At 40.3% G+C, this 20862-nt stretch overlaps 1 protein-coding gene across 1 annotated transcript in view; it reads left to right on the forward strand.

The window, feature by feature from the left end:
• The first annotated feature begins 12097 nt into the window (after nucleotides 1-12097).
• dmd (dystrophin) overlaps nucleotides 12098-20862 on the forward strand; it is a 274434-nt gene continuing 265669 nt past the window's right edge. The window contains exons 1-3 of the mRNA XM_037696602.1: nucleotides 12098-12190; nucleotides 12344-12424; nucleotides 14282-14374. The gene's annotated coding sequence lies outside the window, so the exon portion shown is untranslated. The remainder of the gene's footprint in view (nucleotides 12191-12343; nucleotides 12425-14281; nucleotides 14375-20862) is intronic.

The following is a 20862-nucleotide window of genomic DNA, read 5'->3' on the forward strand; positions in this document are numbered from 1 at the left end:
GCTCTCAGCTATAACCTCACCAAATTTCAGCTCTATATATCAAAGAATGATGGAGTTATGGTCAATTTTGTGTTTGCTAAGGTAGCTGTGGCAGCCATATTGAATCAAAATGTCTCCAAACGTTAATCGGTTCCAGACATTTAGCTGATGATTACTGTCTGTGAGCTTCAAACATATCCAGCAGTGAGTTTCTGTCTTCTTCAGGGACCTCGACACTAAGTCATGTGATTTGACAGCATCAGTTAGTGTGAGGAGTGTTCTCTGTCATTTCCTATAGGGAAATATGGCATCTTTGTTAGCAAAATACGTCACAGTGATAACGCGAAACGCCAATAAAAATAATAGCACACTTCACAGCTGAGCAGGTCGTTTTTATATAACATTTGTGGGGGTAGACGTTGCAGTTCGGGTTACATTGAATTTGACGGAAGAGTGTATAAGATATATCTAAAGTTATATGCGTAGGTGTATAATAAGTTATAGGCATATACTATGCAGTTCCCAATTAGTGCTTTAGTGTTGGATTCCTTAAATCTGTTTAGTGGTTTAGCGTTAGTGACGCTAATTTTTTTCTTTTTAATTAGCAAATTAGCAGCTAGCGAAGCTAACCGTTTGGATATCAAAGTTCATGCTCAATAATCTAGGTTTAAAAAAATCCAACAAAGTTAAGTCATGTCCTCTGGATGGTTTCTTTGTGTTGAAACGTTTCGTCCTTCGCCCAAAAGACTTCATCAGTTCAAGGAGTCACAAAACACTCAATCCCATAAGTAGCACGCTCACGTAGTGGGCCAACCAGTTGATAGATGGTTTCTGGAGTCCGTCCTCTCCCCTGTCGACTCTTCTGAGGCAGCCATGTCCAAAGTCCACAACTTTTTGGGTAGTTGTGCCCACCACTGCACGTTATACATCAAAACGTAGGGATTTTTATCTTCTTTTACCCTGTATGTCTCTCATTACTATAGAATGTACTGTTTTCTTTACCAGAATGGAGGGTGCACAGCAGCGCTATTACAGAGTCAGTAATGATTTAACTTAAACCATTCTTTTCAAAACTGAACATGAATGGTATCTTTGTCATTACTCGTATATATACGGCAAACCAGTGTAGTCTACATGATACGTGGGTATACGGAGTATAACCACTAAAAAGGCTTAAGAGTTTCAGTATACCCACTTAAAAGTGCCCAGTGATACATGACATATCATTAGGCATGTGTCATTGATACGTTAAACGGCAGTGAAACTCTTCCGTAACAATCCATCTGTATACAGCGTTTGTCTATTACATTAGCTTATCCAGCGAATTATTGTATAATTCTGTACTTACTACTTAATACTTGACCATGTTTTGCTTTGATAAATTCTATAACACGTTTTTAATACAAAGCCAACTGTTTCACAAAATCCGTTGTTCATTTATTCAAATATAAGCATCAGAGAAATTTGGAAATGTTCAATATGCTTAAAAATCAAAATAAATTGGCGATTACATTGTACTAACCAGTGTACTTTGGGTTCTAAGCACAGTATACCCAGTACAAAAATGTAGACAAAGTCTTCTGTGGCTCATAGTTCAAGAATCTATGATCAGACTACCTGTAATAGTTTGTTCCACACCTGTTTGATTTAGGTTTTAGGAAGAGCCGAAACAAATGCGAGGCTACCACGTGTCCTTAATCAATTACAACTGATGGCTTCAACACTTCCTTGGATCTTGGTTCATACATGAAAGGGTAAAGTGAAAATTTAGGGCTGTAGCTTCATTAGCACCTTTTAAAACCATTTAAAAATGGTGTAATTTATCATTAACGTAGCTTTTAGACCTGAATATTTGAGGCCAACAATCAGGTAGCTCCCAAGCAGGTATCAAAATGCACCACTAGAACTGAGGTGGCATTTGCTGTCAGAGATCAAACCCTTGCCCTACCTAATGAACAATGTCCGCTCAACCATCGAGTCACAGCTGGCCCCATTTAGTTGTGGCACATATGGTGAACCACAAATCAACAAGGACTCTGAGCTTTTCTCTTTTCCCCTTTCTCAATGTGCTTTTGTAAATGTGTAGCATAATCATAACGTACCCTGCAGCAATCCTGTCAGATGGCAATCTACCAAACGAGTCTCAGTTCTGCATTGCATTTTTTATTCCTTTTCCCATGCGAGGACAATTTCCACGATGAAGTGAAATATTATTTTTGAGCTGTTTAACAATGTTGTAAAATGTGCTTGAAAGCCTGTGATTTAGCTGTGGATTTTATCTGCAATACGGTGTGTTCGGAAACAGTGCAAGCCTTTCAGTGTTTCAGTCAAGGATATGCATGTGGCGCGGTGCTTAATGCGTCTGCTTAATTTAAAATCTGTCTGGAGACGACAATTAGCATCATCCTTGACTGGAAAATGACTGTGTGTGTGCGTTTCTGTAGTTACTGGGTTTCTAATCATTGCACACTTATTACTCTTGGATAGTGAATCAGCAATGATGATAAGAATTACGTAAATGATTTTCACACACCCCTGATTATAAAATTGTTAATACCAACTGACACTGGAACTGAACCGGTAGAAAATTTTATGTTCTACGTTATTTTTTTCAAGGGAGTCATAGTTATACATGTTGCTTGTCCTATGTCTAAGTTCATACATAGTACTAATCTATGTATGTTAGGGTGCACGATTGCAGTTTACCGATTTTGTTTTCTAAGCGACACTGTCAGGTGTTATAAAGTCACAATGCACCTTCAATTTTCCAATATTATTTTATTGAAAAACATACCCTTGAACAATAACCTAGAAACAATACAAACTTGTTTTAACTGGCACAGAAATATAAATGAAGTTCAGACAATTGTTAAAACAAACAAAAAAAATCGGTAATATCGTTTTTTTATGTAAGTATTGGACGATCTCCGATCTCCCAAAATTAAGGAAGTCGGGGCTGATAAATCGTCCGTCTGATAAATCGACCGTCTGATAAATTGTCCGTCTGATAAATCGTCCGTCTGATAAATCGACCGTCTGATAAATCGACCGTCCGATAAATCGACCGTCCGATAAATCGACCGTCCGATAAATCGACCGTCCGATAAATAGACCGTCCGATAAATAGACCGTCCGATAAATAGACCGTCCGATAAATAGACCGTCCGATAAATAGACCGTCCGATAAATCGGACGTCTGATAAATCGGCCGTCTGATAAATCGGCCGTCTGATAAATCGGCCGTCTGATAAATCGGCCGTCCGATTTATTGGTGCACCCCTTATGTATGTACATGTATTAACCTTGTAGATAAGGCATACATTAGTTTGGTCTGAGTGCCTCTGGATGTTTTTGCTCATTTGCTCACAAAGGTCACGTAGAAGGTTCTTCACAAACAAAATGTAAATAGATCTTTATTTGCAAATACCTTCCAGACAATGGCGGCTGTCAAAATATTTAGAGCAGATAGAAGACGAGTCATTTAAGGAACACCAGCTGTCAACAAGTCTTTCTAGGAATAAAAAATAAAAACTGCTGGAAGCTGTTTTTATTGAAGCCATTTGAAAATGTAGACAGAACATTCTCAGCTGGGCTAAAGTTTCTCCCAAACCAATTGTTGTTTTATACTTTTTTTTAATATGATGTAAAATTTCTTCAGTTATTATTCGTCTCACCCTATGATGGAGTTTATCGTTTATAAGTGTGTTACAGGAATAGGCAAAATGCAGTTGTTCTGAAACTGTGAGGTGCATTATGCCCCAATATATGGTTTATTTAAAAAACAACAAACATCAAATTTATCTATTTTTTTTCTCTCACTAAAGGAGTATGTAAGTTTGAATATGGAGATGTATGTTACTAGGGCACAACGAAAAACGAGCTGTTTCAAACCAAACATGACAGTGTTAGCTTTTGTGACTGATACCATATTTTTCGAACTATAAGGCACATTTAAAATCCTTTATTTTTCTCAAAAATCGACAGTGAGCCTTGTAATCTGGTGCGCCTTATAGTCTGAAAAAGACAGTATTTGTACCTCGTCACAGAGCGAAGTGGGGAATTAGAAATGCCCTTCGTCCATTCCGCCTGATAGTTGGTTTTGTGAGCTGGATAAATTGGGGGTGGGGGGTGGGGGTAAAGTACTGATTTCCATTGTAGTGCGTAGCTACATCTAGGTGTAAGAAAGGTCCATCCATCCATTATCTTTTCCCGCTTCTTCCATTTTTCCCGCTTCTTCCATTTTGGGTCACGGGGGTCGCCGGTGCCCATGTCCAGCAATCACCGTGCAAGGGGTGGGGTACACCTTGGACAGATCGCAAGTCCATCACAGGGAGACATAGAGACAAACGAGACAACCAACCATTCACTCTCTCCCTCACACCTAGGGACAATTTAGAGTTACCAGTCGGTCTAACATGCATGTTTTTGGTCTGTGGGAGGAAACCGGAGTACCCGGAGAGAACCCACGCATGCACGGAGAGAACAAACTCCACCCAAAAAGACCGCCGGACCGGGATTTGAACGGGGGTCCTGCTCACTGAGAGGCAACAGCTCTACTACCAGTTGTGCCACCATGCTGCCGGAAGAAAGGTCACTTTAGAAAATTGGGTTGATGAGTCAAAATTCAAGATGGCCACCACATAAATATAAGCAGCAGAAGGTATTTTTTAATGTTGATATCTGTTGTAGTGTGGACAGGGCCCAAGTGTTTTATTTATTTCAATTCATTCTGACAATGCGTTACCAAACTGAGAACTTATCAAAAACTCTCAAGTAGAAACTACTTCAAGAAAAGACGAAACAAAGTGTCTCTAATTGCATTTAACCAGCTTTAAAGGTTCATCACCGTAAATGAACATTGTGACCAGCAGCTATCCTGTCACTATTTATAAACTTCAAGTCAGGACTTAGGCGCCTTTTGGTTGCCTCGGTGTGATTTTTGTGCAGTTTGAGGCAGCTAGGGAGGTTGAAGCCAACCCACCCCGATGTTCCTCCAAGTAAGGTAGTAACAGAGCTAAAACAGTTGACACGTGAAAAGGTAAGCCGACTTTGCAGCTCAATAATGTGATGAAGTGATGGCAAATGGGCTGTGCAACCACCTGCTCAGGGGATTAAACATCAACATCCAAAGGAATATCAATGACGCACAGCAACTTTGCATTTAGTTAAAAAAAAATAGTTCACCACAAAAAGGATGTCTTAATCAAGTTAATTTTTCATGTTAAGAAAACTGTACAACGTAGATGTCCTTGACACATTTGATGTGATGCACTCCATCCATCCATTATCTTCCGCTTGTTCCAAAGTTGAGTTGCAGGGGCAGCAGCTTGAGCAGGGAGGCCCAGACATCTCTTTCCACAACCACCTCTTCCAGCTCTTCGAAAAAACCCAAGGTATTCCCAGGCCAACTGAGAGACAGTCTCTCCAGCGTGTACTGGGTCTTCCCCGAGGTCTCCTCCCAGACGGACATGCCCGAAGCACCTCCCTAGGGAGGAGCCCAGGGAGCATCCTTACCAGATGCCTGAACCATCTCAACTGGCTCCTCTCGATGTGGAGAAGCAGTGACTCTACCCAGAGTCTCTCCTAGATAACTGAACTTCTCTCCCATATTGCTAAGGGAGAGTCCAGCTACCCTGTGGAGAAAATTATTTCAACCGCCTGTACCCGTGATCTTGTTCTTTCGGTCACTACCCAGATTTTGTGGCCAAAGGTGATGGTAGGAACTTAGACTGACTGGTAAACAGAGAGCTTTGCCTTACAGCTCAGCTCCCTCTTCACCACAGTGGACCAGCGCAGAGTCCACAATACTGCAGACGCTGCACCAATCCGTCTATCTCATGCTCCATTCTTCCCTCACTCGTGAACAAAACCCCGAGATACTTGAACTCCTCCACTTGAGGCGGAACCTCACCCTCGACTCGAGGAGACCAATCAACCCTTTTCCGACTGAGGACCATGGCCTCAGATTTGGAGGTGCTGATTCTCATCCCAGCTGCTTCACACTCTGCTGCGAGCCGCTCCAGTGATAGCTGAAGATCACGGCACGATGATGCCAACAGCGCTCCAGGCCTGCACAGGCAATTTCTGCTGCATGTGTCTTTTGCTTCAATAATGCTCATTTCCATTTGAAAGCTCATGTCTGTGCGGGATGGCTCCATTTTTGATTTATGAATAGCCAGAGGCAGCATAAAGACGGACTGGTCTTTGACACCATTTTGCCTCATTGTTTTGTGAAAGAGCCTAATTTGGAGTTCTGTCCTGCAGCAGTAATTGGTCAACAAAGTGAAGAGAAATGGCCCTTCATTATTAGTGAAAGGCATGACACAAGTTAGACCAAAGCTTACATTCAAACATCATATAAACACATTCTCAAAATGTTGTGCCAATTGTGCTCAGACATAATTTGACTTAACAGCCTTCTAAAATGCCAGTTAGTGCGGCCCAAATTATTTCCATTTGAGGGCAGGAAAGAAAAAGCGGATATTCTGGTACTTTACATTACAATACATTACAATTGTAATGGTGGGTTTTCTTGCTGTGCACAAACCAATTACTTTTGTGGGCTGTAGCTGCAATCAGATCAGTCTCATTTATTCAAAATTTGAGACATTCCTCAATCAGCATAACCAAATCATTCCACAGCAGCACTTGGGCCACCTGGACTGATGATGGTTGGATAATCAGTGGTTTATAAAGAAGATAATTGATCAAAAAGACCCATATCTCTGCATGAACTGTTAACAAATGATTGACCATTAAGCCACAACACCATCAGCGTAAAAACAGCCTATCTATGGTTCTTGCGCGCACATTTGCGTAGAATCAACATTTTTCTGTTGACAAAACAACAACAAACTAAACAATCGTGCTTATGTTTTTAGATTTAATATTATAGATTATAGTTTTTTTTTTGAGAAACAGATGATAATGTATGAATATTGATAGGACTACATTATACATTCAAATGTAGAGCTGGGATTTTCTTACCCGCCAAAATGTAACAATTTAAATTTCTTACTTAGACATGGAATAGACATGGGCTCCAGCTTTAGCCATCATGTACCCAGACTTTATGGGTACAAAAAGGACAACTTCTACAGGTTTCTTTGTACTCGTGCTGGTATGCTTCACACTAACTAGTTTTGCTTTCACTTTAGCTACTTACCTTGGCAGACTCCTTATCGTAGGTTTATTTAATGGAAGAACACATTTAAAATGAAGAAAAGTTCATTTGGACTGGGCCTAGACCTGGGCAATCAGACTTGTAGTCGCAGAGGTTTTATAAAGGGAAAAAACAAACCGATTTCAAAATGGAAGAACTTCAAAATGTATGTCTAATCAATTTACGAAATAGGCTCCTAAATAATGTGAAAGTTGTATTTGTTTCAGCAAACTAGGTTGCGCTTTTTCTTGAGTTCGTACAAGCAGCATCTGCTTCAAGTCACCTTTTTAAGAATTTGTGCCAAACATACAAAATTTAGAAATGCTTCTTCCTCTTCTTATTTTTATTTATGCTGTTCTGTCTTCAGGGGTCTCCACAGCGAGTCATCCTCCTCCACCTCACTCTGTCCCCTGCATCCTCTGTCCTCACTCCAACTACCTCCATGTCCTCTCTAACTGCATCCATATATCTCCTCTTTGTCTTTCTCCTGGCAGCTGCATTTCTAACACCCTTCTACCAGTATACCCACTGTCCCTCCTCTGGACTTGTCCAAACCATCTCAGTCTGGTCTCTCTAACTTTATCTCCCAGTTGTTCAACCTGTGCTGTACCTCTGATGATCTCATTCCTAATCTTGTCAATTGTAACTCCTAAGGAGAACCTCAACATCTTCATTTCTGCCACTTGCAGTTCTTTCTCCTGTCTTTTTGTCCATGTCTGTCTCCAGACCATACAACATACCTGGTCTCACCACTGTCTTGTAAATTTCCTTTGACCATTGCTGACACCCTTTTGTCAAAAATCACTCCTGAAACTTTTCTCCATCCTGTCTGGACTCTATTTCACCTCTTTACCACACTCCCCATTTTCTTGGACAGTGGACCCCAAGTACTTTATTGCTTAGTATTGTCTCAAACTAGTTTGAGGCAGAGAACTTGAGATTAGTTCGAGAGTTTGAGCAGGCGGCGGGGCAGAGGGCGGACTACATGCACAAACTGGGTGATCCAATATGAGAAGGAGCTATTTATAATGAGTTTGTTGCAGCTCCTCAGACTGAAGACGTTTTTGGATAAAAGGCAACAAGTTTCAGCAAGAAGGAACCGTCCAGAGGACCTGACTTCACTTTGTTAGATGTTTCATCTTAAGAAATTGTGAAGATGGATAAAAAAATATCAAAACGACTGCTACAAAAATAGAATATGTCTTATTGCAACATGAAACGTGCTACTTTTCTTATGATAGAATAAGAGAAACCTTTCTGGGTGGAGTTTGCCTGTTCTCTCCGTGCATGCGTGGGTTTTCTCCGAATACGCCGGTTTCCTCCCACAGACCAAAAACATGCATGTTAGTTTGATTGGTAACTCTAAATTGTCTCTAGGTGTGAGTGAGAGAGTGAATGGTTGTTTGTCTCTGTGTCCCTGTGATGGACTGGAGATCTGTCCAGGGTGTCCCCCGCCTCTTGCACAGTCATAGCAGGATATGGACACCAGTGACCTCCTCGACCCAAAAAGGAGGAAGCGGGAAGATAATGGATGGATTATTATTACTAAACATAGAGTTTTAAAGAATTTAAACAATATTTGGACTGTATGGGCACAACAAATAGTAATCAGGCTGCAAAATCAAAATGTTCACAGTGTCTCTGTGTTTCATGAGGCAGAACATGCAAAGCGATTTTATTGTAGTTTTTTTTTAATGAAGGCAGTCTTTGCTTACCTATTGCCACAGTCCTCCCCCGTTACTTGCCTTCAAAAAACTTCTCTGACTTGATTTATGGTTATTACTTACCTCGCTGGGCCTAAATCAAGGAACGCCTGAAAAAGTGTTCAGGTTACCTGATCTTAACTCTACATGGCACCTCTAATAAATTGTGTACACTTGAAGGTCAAATTGCGGGATCCAATTTAAACTGAAACAATTGATCAGCTTCAGCTTAAGGAGCTCAAGCCCTCTGAAGAACTCTATACGTGAAAGAAAGAGAATTCTTCTTTTTTATACATGAACAGTGTTTCTTGGTAGGATTCAGTGCTCCAGGCACCGCTTTGCTGCCAGTACTTGTTCAGTGAGTACAAGAAATAGTTGATGATTTAAAAATATATATATAGAAATCGGGGTTGGATTTTTATAATGTATGCATGTTAATAAGTTTAAATTAATACAGAAATCGAAGACAAGCAAATCAGGCCCTTGATGAAAGCTAACTCAACTTTTAATAGGTATTACAGCTGAAAATGTAAAATGTGTTCCCTAACGTTTACCCACATTTATTTTGTACATTACTTAAAAATATTGCTATTTTATATGTACTAAAGAAAAGAAAATAAGTGAACACTCTGAAAGTACAGAGTTTGAAGTTCATCAAAGGTCAATATAGACTGGTGACTGTTGAGTTGGCTAGAAATGAAGTATGAGTTTAGGGCTGGAGAATATATCAAAATTTTATCGTCATACTGGTGCAGTGGTTAGAGCTGTTGCCCCTCGGCGAGAATGTCACAGGTTCTTCTCCTGGCCAGTGGTCTTTCTGTGCAGCGTTGGCATGTTCTTTCCGTGCATGCGTGGGTTTTATCTGGGTACGTTGGTTTCCTCCCACAGACCAAAAGCATGCATCTTTGGTGCATTGGTAACACTAAATTGTTCCTAAGTGGGAGTGGGAGGGTGCAGCGTTTCTCCTAGATCAGCTCCACTGGCGGAGTGCTTGTATAGTTTTTTTTGGCGATGGTGGGTTGGGACAGAGTCACGTTAGGGTGCATTCACTCCAGCCCTGTTTAGTCCGCTTTAATCGAACTCTAGCCCGTTTTCCTAGGAAGTCCGGTTCGTTTAGGGAGGTGTGAACGCCCCATCGAACTCTGTCACGGAACAAAAAGGCGAACTCTGGCCCGGGCTAAAACCTAGGTCTCGGTCCGATAGAAGAGAACTCCAGCGCGGTTCGAGTACATTGTGAATGCAATCAGACCGGGCCCCGCTCCACAAGCAAGAAGTGGAGTACAGCGCAGGGCAAACAAACACGCTTTTACCTCATATGGAGCCGTCAGTTGCCGTGTGTGGAAAAACAATATTCTCCATGGTTGTCTGCCTCATCTTCCGCTCATGCCGAGTCCATTTTTGAAAAATTACAAAATATAACTCCTAAAACTTGATGCCACTCCGGTTTTGATTTTATTTCCAGAAGAAGAAGAAGAAGAAGTATCTTCTTCAGAGGTTTTTGTGTCGTTTCTTTCAGTTGTTCTTGGTGCAGCGCCCCTCAGGCAAGCGGGGGAACAGGTTGGTTCAACAGGTTGACTCGACTGCACAGTGCAGTGTGAACGCAAACGCACCAGCTCAAATGTAAACAAAAGGTCATGAATATTGGTCCCCAACCGAACCGAGTCTACTGGACTATCAAGTGTGAAAACAACCTTAGAGCCATGTCTGTGTTGCCCCACCATGCTGCCAGTTTTAACGACAACAGGGTGGTGGTGGGGGGTCTATGTAGTCAACAGGTTGAAGCCACCTGCCCTGTGGCGATCAGTTCTTGACCGTTTGTCTGTGTGACCTGCGTCGCTTTTTCTGCTGCCGTGTACGTAATAAATATATATATATATATTGGGCTGCACACAGATGGTGTGGGTGGATGATACAGCAGGTGCTAAATAATTTTAAATATTCATTTAAAAAAAAATTTCGTACCGATCGTGCGGCTCGTCCATCAATCAACTAGTTGTGTGTCATGTCCAGTCTTACTTTGAAAAACCGCAATAGAGCAAGTCCATGAAAAACGAACCTCAAACTAGCGAGGGACCACTGTACTGCCATGTCTTCAAATTATTACAGAAAACTCAGTTTCGTTGTGCGTTTCCTTGACTGATGAAGACATCCGGATCGAAGGCGAAACGTTTCAGCCTAAAAAAAAAAAAAAAAAAACTGTCCAGATGACCTGACTGAAAAATGTTGGATTACAGAAAACTCTTTACATAAAACTGAACATAATCATAACAGTCGGACCAAGTACCAGGGCTTCGTTTGTAAACTGATCCATGCCGGAATGCAAATATTGGGCAGGGGTCTGGGTGTCCTCCCCTTCGAAATTTTTGAATAAAGTAGGTGTGATCTCCTACATTTTGGTGTATTTTAACAGGTTGTTAAACTTTTACATGCTTATTAAAAAAAAAAATATATATATATATATTTTTTTTTTTTTCGGACCCCCAAGCTTCGGCTCGTGGACCCCCAGGGGTCTGGGAACCCCAGTTTGAGAACCACTGCCTTAAACTACTTAAACTTTTCCAATTATTTGAATGTTCTACAATCATTTCCATTTCCAGTAACCACCAGACCTAAAATTGTCCCATTGTTCTTTTTCTTTGTTTAATTTGTTTTTTTTTGTGATTGTGTCGTTTTGACTCTTCGGAGATTTCAGCTGCCTCGTGAGCCAAAAGCTCGGCGATACCTGTAAATAGAACAAATAAATAAAAGATCCAGCTTTTTGTTCCCTGAAAAAAAAAAAAAAAAACACCGAAAAGCTTCTTCTTCCTCTGACACTTCAGCTGTGAAAGCTCCGAAAAGAAAGCTGACGCTGTCTACAGCCCGCAGCGGCTTGTGATGTGAACCAGCTGCTGGTTTGGAACCCCAGACTTGTCAACACTGATCGAAAACAAGCTCCTGGGTATAAATTGTTATCTTCGCATTTAACGGAAGGCTGGTTTGTGATTACTTAGGAGATGTCTCCCTGTACCCAACACTTTTCGGATGATGTTTTCACTCGCCAGGATCAGAGCTTGAACCTTTACCTGCTTTTGTGTGGAACAAGCAAACACATCTTTAGAGTCGTGCTAATGGTTCTGATTTTTTTTTTTTCAGCCACATGACAAAACATCTGTTCTTGGAGTGTGTTTGTGAAGATGCGATGTTAGAAACATAGTCCTAATGTTTGACTTGTTGTTTTAGTATTTTCTGGTGAAGTGTATAATTGTGTCTTTAGACAGGGAAACCACCTGTGGAGAATCTGTTCTCGGATCTGTGTGATGGACGGCGTCTGCTGGAGCTGCTGGAGGGGCTCACAGGACATGAGCTGGTACAGAGAAACCCACACACACTCATACACACGTATGCAAACGCTCACATTTATTGTCATTTGGCTTTTTGAAACGCTCGAGGATGCCCCTGAGCAAGGTCTGGATCCTCGTCAGTATTCTCCTCGCTCTGCTTTGTCTGTGTTTTTGTGTAGGTGAGACTGGAGAAAGGCTTCACCCGCGTTCACTCGCTGAACAATGTCAACCGGGCTCTGCAGATCCTGCAGAAGAACAATGTGAGCCTGAACACACGTCTTTTTTGATGGTTTGTGCATGTGTATAGTACTGGTTATTTAACAGTGCGCTTAAAATTGGGAATATGTTGCATTTTTTTGTTTTATCACAACTCTAATTCTGGAAAATATTAACAAATTTATGACCCATTCCATCAAATCAGGGATTAAATTATACTTTGGTAAAAAAAAAAGAAATTAAGCACATCTTTAGATTCCTGGCTCTAGTTTGATACCTACTATAGATCACCCTGGTATTTTGAGTGGTTCCAGAATTATGGCTTGATATATCCATCCTTTACACAACTTCTTCCTTTTCGGATCACGGGAGTCACTGGTGCCCATAACCAGCTACCATTGTGCGAGAGGCGGCGAACACCGTTGACATGTTGCAAGTCCATCACAGGGACACATAGAGACAAATGAGACAAACAACCATGCAAAGTGAGAAAACTCCACCCAGAATGGCCCCCCGGTCAGGATTCAATCCGGGGGACCTTCTCGCTGAGTGGGCAGCTCTACCAACTGCGCCACCATGCCGCCGGCTTGATATACATCCTGCAAAATGGGACACTTCTTTGCCAGAGTTTTTAGAACACGAGCTTTTACAAAATGTGTAAGTTACTGTTACTGTATTTTTTAACCAAAATATAATCCCTAATTTGATGGGGTGGGTCACAAGGTCTTCCCTGAAAAAGATCACGTCTGGATGTGAGCAGATGTTGTTGCATTGATAGCTCTTTTCCAGATGTGTCAACCTCCCATAGTATAGGCACTAATGCACCTCTTTGCCATCCGAGAGGCAGATTTTTGAGCTGTGAACCTGGATGGTCCACTCCTTTTTAGTATAGAGGATGTGGCTTTTAAAAAAAATTCAATTTCCTATTTGCCTCAGTCCATTTTAAATGAACTTTCCCCAAAGAAGACAGTGGCATCTCCATCAAGCAATTTCTTATGTTGGCAAAGATAATCTACCAGCTGCAGTGGCTCATTGTCACTACCAAGTAGTTATTGGTCCATGGCTTTAAGATTTTCTAAAATGCGAAAGGAGAATATATTCTGGTATAGGCTCCGTTTGACTCTGTCCTTAAACTTTCTCTTGTTCAGCCCATAACTTCTGATTCGCTCAAGATAATTTAACAACACTTGAAACAGATTTGTACCTCCACTAGATGGCATGTCTTCCTGTATGTCTCCTCAACTCAAAGGTATTCACAGTCATCCCTGAGAGGTGCCATGTCAGCTGTATGGGATACCCTAGTATGATGCCAAGATATATTAAAGTCCCCTGCACTTATGCTCTCTGGTGACACTCGGCAACTATTTCCTTCAACTCAACTATTTGATAAAAATCCAAGTTCTAGTAAACCCCTAAGTGCTTCTTTGTTTATAGTAATTATGTTAGTAAACACGTTTATAGTTGGAATATCTTCAGAAGTGCGCCGTCGGCAGATCTGCGACCCCGGTTCAGTTCTTCAATGACAGCCTTAACGCAAAGTCACTCTTCTGTTTGCATGCGTGGCAAATGCGTTTTTACACCCCATTACTTATTTTGGTGTCTCTGACTCCTATTTCATTTAATTCCTCCTTTTCCTGCATATCGAAGTAGCTTTTGAATGCGTAGGAAGAAGGATCACAAAAGGTCTCAAATTAGGGTCAAAGGTTATGCCTGGTATTTGCTTGTCTGGACCATTGTTGTAGATTGCACTATAGTATTTTGCCGAAGGGCATACATTGTGCGTATATTGTACCGTATGCGGTACTCTTGTCTTTATAGTGTCCTCAAAAACAAAAAACATAAGGATCAGAGAAAGTATTGCCATCCTTAGCCCTCTCTGTGTGTTTACCACCTCTCTACAGGTTGATCTAGTGAATATTGGAGCGGCAGACATCGTTGATGGGAATCACAAACTCATTCTTGGGCTCATCTGGAGCATTATTCTCCACTGGCAGGTGTGTGTGTGCATGAATGTCAGTGTGTCTCTGAGGCATTTCAGTTATTTATATACATTTTTTTCCCCAATATCAATTATTTAATGACTGTAAAAGACTTATGTCTAGATTTGTATTTTTTATGTATGTTTTATGCTTTTCTCACATTTGGAGTTTAATGGCAAAATGTTTCGCATTATGGCAACAAATTGCTACACATTTTCCTTAGATGTGTGTCTGAATAAGGTTAGTCACATTGTGTGTCTGTCTTGTTGAAGGTAGTCAGTTACCATGTCTTGAGAAATTCACAATAGTCTGGAAGACTCAAAAAATACAAACAGATGCCACAAAGGAAACTGACATTGCAACTTCAACACCACATTAAAAGTCATTCCATGCCCCACTATCAGTTAATCAATATCTCTATCAATATTGATTCACAAAGTGTTTATCAGGCAGTACAGATGGCAAAGTGCATGACTGGATTTGTAAAAACTTTGGAGTAATGCAAAATGTGCAACATTTCTTATAGAAAGATTTTGTTTTTCAAAATTCATAGTTTTTTTTTAATGTTTGAATTAGAGATGCACGATATTGGATTTTTGGCCGATATTCGATACCAATACTGATATTTCCCCCCTAGACCTACTGACAGAGACATAGCTTTTCTCTGCTGTGGAATTAAATACATTATTTGGCATGGTCTTTGTCAATTTGGTCTGCTACTAAATGCAGATGCCAAAAAGGGGTCTGAAAATGATGTAACACTTCAACTTGGATTATGCTTAATGTCAAATTTATTCATGACATTTACTCTCTCTAACACAATGACAAAAATCGAACAGTGCAAATTAGTTAATTTTCACAAATCTAAACTGGAGCTGTTCACAAGCGACAAGTGAAATGGGCATAAGTAGTAGTACATTAATAGATATACTGTGTATATATAAAAACAGCACCTCTTATATCGGTGAGATATTTTGATGGAATGACCGATGTCCGATATTTAACTTTATCGCTAATATTGACCGATACCAATACTATGTCGATAATATCATGCATCCCTAGTTTGAATGACTGAAGGATGCCTGTTTGTCTTTGTCAAGTCAAAGTGAAGTCAAATTTATTTATAAAACGCGTTTAAAACAGCAACTGCTACCGAAGTGCTTAACAATAAAAACACAGCATTAAGTAAAAAAACAAGACATTATTAAAAGCTTCAAAAAATGAAAACATAAAAACACAATGAGAAACAATGGGATAATAATTTGCGCTTCGATCTTAACTTTAATATTTATAGTTTACCACAAAGTAAAATGAAATAAAAATTTTTTAGAAAAAGAAAAAGAACACAAATAAAATTGAAACTATTATCATTAACAAATATTATTTAACCTAACTATACTTTTCATATCATACATATGAGTTATATTTAATAATAGTATGCATTGTAAATGAAGTTATCTGATATAATTGTGCTTAAAATGGTCTGACTAGCGCACATAGGTGTTGTGCCCAGACTCCCCTGTTGAGATGTTTCCCAGCCAGCTTAATGTCAATCAATCAACCTTTATTTATACAGGTAAATCCCATTGAGCCTCGAGGACTCATTTACAATGTGTTTTCCTCTGCCATAACAAAAAATACATTCAGGCATTTTCTGTAAGCATTTTACTTTAAGTATAGTCTATTTAAACATCGGAGGTTAAGGAGAAAATGCGGCAGGTTTAATCAGAACGTGAACAAACTACCTTTTTATTGTCAGCTAGTCCAAAATACCCTCGTATATCAGACTTCTTGAGTCTTTGAAACCCTTTATAATTAAGCATTAATGTCCCGTCGAGATAATTTGAAACTGTAGCACTGATGGAGCCAGCAGAAGCTCAACTGGAGAAAAACTATTACTTATAGTGAAACCATTGGGAAAATAAAAGACAAGTTCGTACAAAAATTTGCGTAGACTGAAAAACTTCAACAAATCATTTTAAACAATTTAATCATATATTCGCAAAAGTCCAATTCCCACCAGCATCAGGACACTGACCTGTACATGGCCTATGGTCTTCCCACATATATACGCCTTGCAACATTGTTCGGTTAAGAAAACGGCAGCAAACTAAAACAGTACCATGGAAAAGTTTTGGGGGGATATTTACCTAATTTAACTCAAATGGTTTGCTTTTAGCCTAGCCTGGACGAAGGCTTCTGCCTCCTTTCCCATCACTGATAAGGTACTAATGATAAATAACTCTTACACAGAACATCACTTGAAAAATAACCACAGCCCTTTCAGTCAAGGGTTTTGGACTGTAACCTGTCAATCTACATAATCCACCACGTATTTCATTTTAGTTCAATGCACACCTCAGTCACTTTCTCTGGTTCTTGAAGCGTCTTGAGTTAATTTTTTCTACAAATGCTTCCTTGTGAGCTTGTTGCCTTCAGCTGTTGCCGTGCTGTCAGTCCAGACACCACAGATTGATACGTGTCATTAAGATGAGCTGTCAGCTGAGGAATGCTTAGGCATTTGTCACACACTGAAACTTAGCCTCGGCAGGAAAGTTAATCTTACCGTCTTGCTGTTAAAAGTACCTCTTACCATAGATCATGCTTATTGCACTTTTGACATTTTACATTTTCATGTGATTACTTTGTTGGTTTATCCTTTGTTACTTAATATTTTCTGGGAGAAAAATTATTTTAAAAGTTGCTTATTCTATATAGTTCAGTTGATTTAAAGTGGAAATCAATTGAAATTACGATAAATGATTGATATGTTGCATATTGTAGATTGCGCTTTGATTGATCAAATTAACGTGCTAACAAGTACTCTGAGTTGGGTCAACACCAAAGTAGATTGTGGTTGTCTAATAGGACTACAGTAGTCCCTCGTTTATGGCAGGTGTTACACCCCCCCAAGTGAAAAACCACAAAGTAGGGACGGTATGTTTATTTTTAGTATTTTTATATATTTTAAGGCTTTAGAAACCCTTCCTACACTCTTGCAATGTTCTGAACTCTTAAACCTAAGTCATTTTAACAACATACGTACAGTACTGTATACTGTATGTCGCTACTAAATTTTACTCACCGGGCTCTACAGAACACACTGTAACAGTTCTTGCTCCGGTCGACTCAGTTCCGTCCAACCCAGTTCGTTTCTGCAGACGTAACCTGTGGCAACAAAGCCCCAAATCAGTCCTCTAATCTCTTAAACCTACTAATTTTAACAACATACATATAAGTAGCTACTACATTTTACTTACTGGTACTAGCTCTGCAGCTAAGACGCACGAGCTACTAAGTAAAATGTCTTGATTATGGTCGTGTGTATATGTATGTATTATCATTGTATGTTCTCATACAATGGCGAAATTGGATCTCTGCATTTAACCCATTCACCACTAGGAGGCGCAGTGGGCAGCTATTTGTGCCTGGGGAGCATTTTTGGGGATAGGGTGTGCTGCTCAGAGATGCCACGAGATGTGCAATGACTGGGGATCGAACCTGGGATTTTCGGGTCCCGAGTTGGCTGCCTCTACACCATCTAGGCCCCCACTCTTAAACCTACTAATTTTAACAACATACAGTACATATGTATTGCACTACAGTACTACTACTACACTACACAGTAGCTAGTGCAAAATTTTATATGGGTACTCACCAGCCTTGGTCTGGTTCTGGACGGATTCTGATCGGCTCTCTGCAGCTGTTGAGCACCAAGACGCTTTTAGAGAGCCAGACTTTTGGAGAGCCAGCACAAAGTCCAAATAACCCGGAGAAATCTGATGAAAAGTCCGGTTGAGCTCCGGAGAAGACATTGGACCTCCAAACAACGTCTCTCAACTTGAGAGGCTCCCCTGGATGGGCAAACAGCACTCACATTAACCGAAGAGGTTGATCTGGTTCTGATCGGCTCTGCAGTCACTGAGTGCCAAAGCCAATAAGGACTGAACTTTTTAGTCAGGTTCAGATCGGATCAAAACTTTCCTTCCATTTTGGCAGAAAGCACATGGCTGGAAGCACTGTTGAATTCTGGGAAGTGTACTGTTGCCATGTGGGCAATGAGGTTCTTTTGGACTGAAAATACAGTGTAGAATTATTGAAAGAAAACTACAAAATAATGGCACCTGTCAAATTTTTATTTTTTGTCAACTTTTTCCCAACCACGTGAGTACTGTAGTGATATTACTGTACAGTCCACAATCGTGTGTCTTGTACAATATCTTTGTGTCTAATATTATAGACTGTACATCCGCAAACCACGATAGATCGAGTCTGCGAAAGTCGAACCACGAAGTAGCGAGGGACTACTGTACTAGATAAAGACTTAAAAAGTTTGATTTTTGGGGGGAAGGGTTACAAAAAAAACCAATTTCCGATTAAAGGCAACATGGTTGTACAAGTTTGGTTTGAACAGCTGCACAAACCACAAGACTTCTGGAACAATGTTTTTGTACATTCAAGACCAAAGTAGAGATATTAGGTCATAATGCACAGCTCCGTGCTTGGCGAAAACCAAATGCAGTACATTTTGGCACAAACGCCTCAAACCAACTGTTAAGCATGGGGATGGAGGGCTGGTAATTTGAGCTCGTTCGCCTTCACAGGTCCTGGGCATCTTACAGTTATTGAGTCAAACATGAGCTCCTCTGTAGACCAAAGTATTCTAGCGTCAAATGTGAGGCCAACTGTTCAGCAGCTGAAGCTTGGACCAAACTGGGTCTGGAGGCAACACAGTAATGATCTCAAAATCAGCAAAATATCTACAGCAGAACAACTCAAACAGAAAAGAGTCAAGTTTTTCCAACGGTCCAAAGTGCAGACCAGAATCTGGCAGAAATACTGTGGTGTTGGGCTCATTCTTCAGAGATATGAGCAGAAACGGATGTCTGCAAATCCCAACGAAATAAACAATGTTCTAAAGAAGAGTGGACTCGTATTCCTCCACAGCCATGAGTGAGACTGATAAAGGGGATTCTACAAGATAAGTTGCAGGCTAGGCGTTTTTTTCATACACAGCTTCTCGATTTATTTTTATTTTTTTAATATCTAACGATACGATGGAATCTGTTGTTTTTGTTCACTTCAGGTTAGATTTGGGACAATTGCAGAACCTGGTAAAAACCAGATGCTTTTTATTATGTCCTGAAACATAAAAAACTAAACGTGAAACGGGGTGGACGTTTTTCCCATGAGCATTTCTATCTCTTTACCAATCACTTTTGTTTTTTGTCAGTTTGTTAGGGCTTCTGTGTGTATGTGCCTGTCTGTCATTGTATTTGCATACAGCAGTCTTTGTCAAAGCACCCCTCCAATTAAAGCAGAAATGCATGCAGTGACCTACTACCAAATGAGTCCCTTTTTACTCAGCAGGCCACATTCTTCAGAGGCAGCACAGATATGAATGTGTGTGACTGTATGTGTGCGAGTAAAAGAGACAGACAAATTACGAGTCCCCTTCCTGTGGATTCACCTTGACACAAAATTACACCAGACTCCATTAGTAGACTTTGTATCATGTTGTGATTCTTTCCTCCTCCTTACTTCGTCTGTCGATTTTCATCACTTGTGGTCTGTGTGTTTACAGTTTGTTCATATGTAGTTTACAAAAAAGATCAGAGTACAAATGGAAAACCTTAGGTATCGTGGTGATGATAATAAATATGTAGTTACGAGTATGAAGAGACCAAAGATGAACCAGTGCACCTTTGGTTAGAAATGGCATGGCTAATAGAAACACTGATAAACTTCTTGAAACAAAAAAAGAACACAAAGTATTAAGTTCTATTCCTAAGGTGATCCATGTCTGCCTCTTTGTGCCACTTTGAGCCCTTGAGAAAGGCCCTTAACCCCACCAGCTTCTCTCTGGATACCTTAGATGGCAGCCCTCTGCTCCACTCGTTGGCTGTGGTAGCACGTTGGCTACATCAAGAAGGGCATCCGGCGTAAAACAATGAATAAATCTTCATGCAGCTTCGCTCGCTAAGGTGACCCCTGAGGAAGGGAGCAGCTGAGAAAAAGAAGAAGACAGCCGGGGTGTCCAAAGTGTGTCCTGTGGGTATAATTAGAATGGTCTAATCATGTCTCGCAGGCTTAGGAGGTCGATGCATATGGACACCTTGACAATTTAAAATGTCTGTCTGTGTGCCTCTCTATATCTCTATCACTCTATCTCTATCTATATATCTATCATCTCTCTCTCTCTCTCTGTGTCTCTTTATCTTGCTCTCTATCTGCCTGTCTGTACGAATTATATAAACATCAGCTATATCTTTCATCTATCTCTCTATCATCTATATCTCTAGCTCTCACTATCGCTATTTCTCATTCTATCGCTATCTCTCACTATCTCTACATCTATCTATCATCTATATCTCTCATTTATCTCTCTCACTCTATCTCTACATCTATCTATCATCTATACCTCTCTATCTCTCACTCTATCACTATCTCTCACTCTCTCTCTCTATCTCTATCATCTATATCTCTCTCTATCTCTATCTATC

The sequence above is a fragment of the Nematolebias whitei genome, chromosome 23, assembly GCF_014905685.2.
Source record: "Nematolebias whitei isolate Nwh7 chromosome 23, NemWhi1, whole genome shotgun sequence".
Taxonomy (NCBI): domain Eukaryota; kingdom Metazoa; phylum Chordata; class Actinopteri; order Cyprinodontiformes; family Rivulidae; genus Nematolebias; species Nematolebias whitei.